The sequence below is a fragment of the Octodon degus genome, unplaced genomic scaffold (assembly GCF_000260255.1).
Source record: "Octodon degus isolate 3935 unplaced genomic scaffold, OctDeg1.0 scaffold00220, whole genome shotgun sequence".
In the NCBI taxonomy this organism is placed as follows: Eukaryota; Metazoa; Chordata; class Mammalia; order Rodentia; family Octodontidae; genus Octodon; species Octodon degus.
In genome coordinates, this window is record NW_004524796.1 from 3,683,907 (window position 1) to 3,690,645 (window position 6,739).

The 6,739-nt window shown below is 39.7% G+C and overlaps 1 pseudogene; it reads left to right on the forward strand.

Moving 5' to 3' along the window:
• The window catches only part of LOC101570232, a 9,011-nt pseudogene extending 2,667 nt beyond the window's left edge, over positions 1-6,344 (forward strand).
• The last annotated feature ends 395 nt before the right edge of the window (positions 6,345-6,739 follow it).

The window sequence follows — 6,739 nt, forward strand, 5'->3', positions numbered from 1 at the left end:
GCCAGGCCTGCGCTCTGGGTCTGTTCAGGACCCCGTGGCCTGGGTCTTCTCACTCACTCCCGGGCCTGCGCTCTGGGTCTGTTCAGGACCCCGCGGCCTGGGTCCTCTCACTCACTCCCGGGCCTGCGCTCCGGGTCTGTTCAGGATCCCGCAGCCTGGGTCTTCTCACTCACTCCCGGGCCTGCGCTCCCCTAAGCAGGTACTTTAATCCACTGAGCTATTTGACTGGCCCCGGTGAAATTCTTTAGACATAAAAAAATGAATGTTTTCATGATACTTTTCATGTAAAAAGGAATAATGCTCTACTGGTAAGTTATATTCATTGTGTTGTTTTTGCCACCAGGAGTGGAGGGTGGGCTGTATTGCAAAGAAGCCTGAGGCATATTTTGAAGATAATGGAATATTCCCTACCTTGGTTGTGGCAGTGGTAACACAGTTGTAATAATCTAGCACGATTCATTGAAATGTACGCATAAATGTAAAGCACTTTATTTTAAATACCCAATACTTCAATAAATTTGATTAATTTTTTCATTGGGCTTACAATCTTTTTTTTTTTTTTTTTTTTTTTTTTGGCAGAACCAGGGATTGAACTCAGGCCCTTGTGCTTGCCAGGGAAGCACTTATTCCACTGAGCTATCTCCCTGGCGTCCCCCCGCTTTTTTTTAAATACCTATTTTGTCTTCTGTGTGTGTGAGCATAGTTCCATTGGCTGCTGTTTTCCACTGTTACAAATGTTAAATCTGGTGTAAATGCAATTATTATTCCTTTGAAGGTAATTTGATGTTTTCTGATTTTATTTGGAAGTTCTGTGTTCCTTTTTCCTTTTTTTCTGTACCATTACAATATTGATCTCTTTTTTTTTTAACATCCCACTGGATAATTATGGTTTTTGAATCTGTGGTTAAAGGGCATTGCCATAAATTTTAGAAATTTAAATTAATTATTTTTTTCAAATATTCATTATGTCTTATTCTTTTCCTCTTCTTCATTAAATTTCTTCCCTTGAATGTACTGTGAACATTGTTCTTGATTCCTGAACTCTTTAAAACTCATAGAAATGAAAGCTTAGATGCCCACGTTCAGAAATTGCCTAAAGGAAAGAATCTGTTTTAAATTCTCTGCTTACCGTTCTGAATTTTTGCCTTCACTTGATTTTTGGCTTCTAAGTAGTCCCTCCTGTCTTAATAAATATAGTCAAGGAAAATAAGCATAAATAGATTTTTCTTAGTATTTTAACTTTTTTTGTTGTTGGGAGATCAGTTATGAAAACCGCTCTGTGCTTTCAGTAAAGGGAATTCCACCATATAGCTGATTCCATTTAAAAAATTGTATCATATTTATTTATTTATTTATTTATTCATTTTAATGTATTTTGTGCAGGGTCTCACTATGCGCCTGTAGTGATCCTCCTGTTTTCGGCCTCTCCACGCTGGGATCACAGGCGTGCACCGCCACGACGGCTCAGCAAGCCCAGGGCGGCCACGCGTTATGTGGTTCAGGGGATCCAAGCCCAGCCCGTGCGCTTGCTTAAGCAGGCACGTAGTCCACTGAGCCATCTTACCAGCCCAACAAATTGTATTTTAAGGGCTAGGAGAAAGCTTAGTGGTCTAAGCACCCGCCTGGCAAGTGCAAGGACCTAAATTCAATCCCCGATGCCACATGCTGTGCAGGCCTGGAACCCCCTGTGGGGCGTGACGTGCCAGCCACCGAAACCGGGTGTGGTGGTGCATGCGTGTAATTCCAGCGCTGGGGAGGCTGAGACGAGAGGAGCACTACAAGTCTAAGCTGCATAGCGAGACCCTGTAAGAAAAACCAAACAAATAAAATAAATAAATAAATATTTTAAAATTGTATTTTAGCATATCCATTAATAGTTAAAGTTATTTCTTTATCACTTATCCCTTATTCCATATATATTACAGGATCTAAAGCTATTATACAACTGGAAAATAGTTTATAAGCATGAAACACACCAGAAAATCTCAGGAAGATGTTTTAGTTGTACTAAATAATTTGGGACATACTTGCAATGAAATGCTGGGACTGGAGATACTGCAAATCAAATAGAAAATTGTACTCTGAAAAACACATAATTTCTTAATAGTCCACATTACAAATAGTCTCTGCGTTGATTGATCGATTGCAGTACTGAGGACTGGACCCAGGGTTGCCTGCTAGTATTTACAGTTAGCATGATCTTAGAATTACAGAGAGGAAGGTTTGGTAGCTACAAAGAAAATTTGTTGAGATCTTTGCAATAGTAGAAGAAAAGTGAACAATTTATTTCTCTTTTTTTTAGGTTAGTAAGATAATATTTCAGGAATGGAAGATTTTATAGATAGAAAGTTATTCATTATCATTTAACTGAAGCTAGTATCTCAATATTTTGGATTTTGATGCTTATTTTGACTTCATGTTTGTTTTATCTCATCTTACAGATAGTGAGGTGCTGCTGACTGAATTTTATCACTAGTATTCCTGATGTGTACCATCAAACATCTTATCTTATAATACCAGTTTTAGCTGTTTCCCAAGCTCTAACTCTACTGTAAACAGCTACTTCTGGTTTATAAAACTGATAGCATAAGTATAAAATATACATGAAATATGCAGTGTTTGTTTTTAGCTTTTGTAATGAATTAATACATGACTGCACTATTTGTATTGATTTAGCATCCTGAATGTGTTCACTGTTCAATATTTATTTGTGTATTTATTTGTTAATATATGATACAGAGTCTCACTATGCAGTTCAGACTCATAGTCCTGACTCAACCTCCCTAGTGCTGGAGTTACAGGTGTATGCCACCACACCTGGATCAGGGGCTGGCATGGCATGAGGTACCAGGGATCCAACTCACAGCCTTGTGCTTGCCAGACAGACAATTTGCTACCTACCTACCTACCTCCTCAGCCCCTCAAACTTTATTAGTAATCAGGTAGACTTTAAATTTTTAGCTCATTTTGGATCATTCTAGAAGAAATTCATTTCTCTTTTATTTTTATTTATTTACTATTTGCTGTGCCAGGTATTAAACTCAAGGCTTTCACTTGGAGCTACATTTGCAACCCTTTTTTAACGTCTATTTTTTGCCATAATTTTATTGATAAACAAATAGCAATGAGACAGTTTCAAATGAAATTGGTAGGACAGTTTCAATAATTAACACACTGCATACATTCTTCTTAGTTAACGTCTATTTTTGAGATAGGGTACTGCACAGTTGCTGAGTTTCCCAGGCTGGACTTGAGCTTGTGATTTTCTTCTCTCAACCTTCTTGAGTGCTGGGATTGTGGGTATGCACATGGCTGAGATTCTTACTTTAAAAAAAAAATAAATCATTTTAAGTTGTGTCCCTTGCATTGCATTTTAAGGCTTGTCAGTTTTGCATTCACATTTAATTTTATCATGCTACATCCAAGCCCTTTTAATTTTGAGATAGTCTTTCTTTCTTTCTTTCTTTCTTTCTTTCTTTCTTTCTTTCTTTCTTTCTTTCTTTCTGTATTTGGTACAGGGTCTCACTACACAGCTTGTACTCATAGTGAACCTCCTGCTTTCAGGCTGTCTAGCACTAGGATTACAGGCATGCACCACCACACCTGGTCTCAGTGGCCCACTCAGCAGGCCTAGGGGTGGGGCTGGAACACGATGAGGTGCCGGTGATCGAACTCTGGTCCCTGCAGTTGCTTAAGCAGGTGCTTAGTCTGCTAAGCTATCTTGCCACCCAATATAGAGTCTTTCTAAGTTGTTTGGGTTGGCCTTAAAGTTTCATCCTCTTGCTTCAAACTCCTGAATAGCATTCATATTTTATATGCATGATAAATTTATATCAGGTTATAATAGTTGTAAATATATTTTTATAAGTATTACTTTAAGTTTCTAAAGACAATATAAACTAGAAATGTAAAAGCAATGTTGGACTGTGAAAGGAGCATGGATCTAGGCTTCAGTTTTGAAAAATCATCAATTTTTATACCAAGTATTGCCTTAATTTCAAAAGAGAAAATTATGCAAAAAGTGGAAAGCAATGTGAAATGAATAGAGACAACGATGGTTGTAGAATCAGTTACAGCCTGTGGTGTTGAGTTTTATGTAATCAGCACATGTGTAGCACCAGGTAAAACATTTTATCTCTATAAGATTTAAATATCTCAAATTAAAGTAAGTTGATTATTATCTACTAAAATGATTATAATGTGTATCAGTTAGGTAGAGTGTATCTGGCAACTGTTGCACAATTACTCAAACAAATGAGGTTTTCTGTTGTTGGGTCAAAGGTCCACATTAGGTCAAGTTTAATTTGTTGGCAAGGACTGACATAGTCTGTTTTTTATGCTTAATGCTGTGAAAAGGATTTTATGGGGAGAGCAGGTAGCGGCAGTTTTCTTCAGATCCATGAGGGGAAATGCTAATCTCAGAACATTTTCTCCATTCCATTTGCTCTCGCTGTGTGGTGTTCGAAGACCTCTAGAATGCAGGCAGTAGTGCACAAGGAGCCACCTTCTCTGACAGGAGCTATCCTGTCACATTTTGTCAGGGAATCTTTCCAGATGAATGCATGCTTTTTGAATTTTAAAAACCTCTCTCTGCAAAATGCCATGCTAAGAGCTGTATATACAGTTACATTAAACTGAGGAAGTTCTTGTCTCCAGCAAATTTGCAGTTACGACAGAGTTAATTAAGATGTTAACAGGATTGGGAGCCATGAAAAGTGAATTTTGAAGATCTTTCCATTTTCAGTGTTACTCTAAGTCCTTTCAGAATCCTTGTGAGGCCTGTGTGGAGCACCTCCGAGGAGCAGAAGGAGGCGGCTGCCCCACGGACGGCAACGATTTCCAGTGGTGCTTCTCGCAGGTGAAGGGCGCCGTCGACGAAGACGTGGCGGAAGCTGACATCATTTCAACTGTTGAATTTAATTACTCTGGAGATCTTACAATAGGAGACAAGGGTGGCAGAGTTGCTGCTTTTCAATGGGAACAAGAGAATAAAAGCCATCCTCATTCTAGGGGAGAATATAATGCTTACAGTATCTTTCGAAATCATGAACCAAGAGTTTGACTATTTGAAAAGTCTAGAAATTGAAGAGAAAATTAATAAAATTAGGTGGTTGCCACAACAGAATGCTGCTCATTTTCTACTCTCTACAAATGATAAAACTATTAAATTATGGAAAATAAGTGAACGGGATAAAAGAGCAGAAGGTTATAACTTAAAAGATGAAGATGGACGATTTAGAAATCCTTTTAGAATTACAGCACTATGGGGTCCTATATTGAAGCCCATGGACCTTATGGTAGAAGCAAGTCAGCGGTGAAGTTTTGCAAAAGCTCATACATATCATAAATTCCATTTCAGTAAATAGTGATCATGAAACATATCTTTCTGCAGATGACCTGAGAATGAACCTATGGCATTTAGAAATCAGATAGAAGTTTTAACATTGTGGGTATCAAGCCTGCTAACATGAAAGAGCTGACAGAAGTCATCACCGCTGCCGAGTTCCACCCACACCAGTGCAATGTGTTTGTCTACAGCAGTAGCAAAGGGACCATCGGCTATGTGACATGCGTTCCTCTGCCCTGTGTGACAGACACTAAGTTTTTTGAAGAGCCTGAAGATCCCAGCAGTAGATCCTTTTTCTCAGAAATAATTTCATCCATCTCTGATGTCAAATTCAGCCATAGTGGTCGATACATGATGACCAGGGACTACCTGTCGGTGAAGGTTTGGGACCTCAACATGGAGAACAGGCCTGTGGAGACCCAACAGGTACATGAGTACCTGTGAAGCAAGCTCTGTTCCCCGTATAATGACTGCATCTTTGACAAGTTTGAGTGCTGTTGGAATGGTTCAGACAGTGCTATGATGATGGGGTCCTACAGCAACTTCTTTTGAATGTTTGATAGAAACACTCGGCGGGATGTTACACTGGAAACTTCAAGAGAGAACAGCAAACCCCAAGCCAGCTTAAAACCCTGGAAAGTAGGTACAGGTGGTAAAAGGAAGAAAGATGAGATTCGTGTGGACAGTCTAGACTTCAACAAGAAGATCCTTCACACAGCCTGGCACCCTGTGGAGAACATTATTGCTGTAGCTGCCACCAATAACTTGTATATATTCCAGGACAAAATCAACTAAAAAAGCTAACTGGAGGACCAAGTCTTATCTCAAATAGTTAAGCCGTTGTTTTCTGTCAAAGAAAAGGCATTGTCCTCTCCATTAAGAACAGAGATGCACTTCCTACTTCCCTTCCTAACAGAGGAAAGACCTCAGCTGGAATCCTGGCATAGCTCTGCATTTAGCCCAGGGAGAGATGCTTGCTTCTGCTCGAGGGGAAAACCCACTCAAAGCAGACGTGGCGGACAGTGCTCAATAAAGGCCATTACTCAAAATAAATGTGTTTATTTAAGTCTGAGCCTTCCTTTCCTCTTCATAGACCAAAACTAACCTTCAAGAGAAGCGTTGTCATACATTTCTGTCCCCAGCTCAGTCTTCTTTCTCCGCCATCCCATGGCCTGCCTGACCACCATCCATTCCTGGCTGGCCCCTCAGAGCCAGGCGGGTGTGCCCACCTGAGGTGTGTGGCTGCAGCCCCGTCAGGCAGGCAAGTCACTCACACATTGACCATCACACCTTCTGGTGTAGCCACTCAATAAACAGCACACTGCAAAGTGTTCTTAAATCCGAGCATAAGTATTGTCTTTTTATTTGTCTCAATTACATAGAATAAAATTA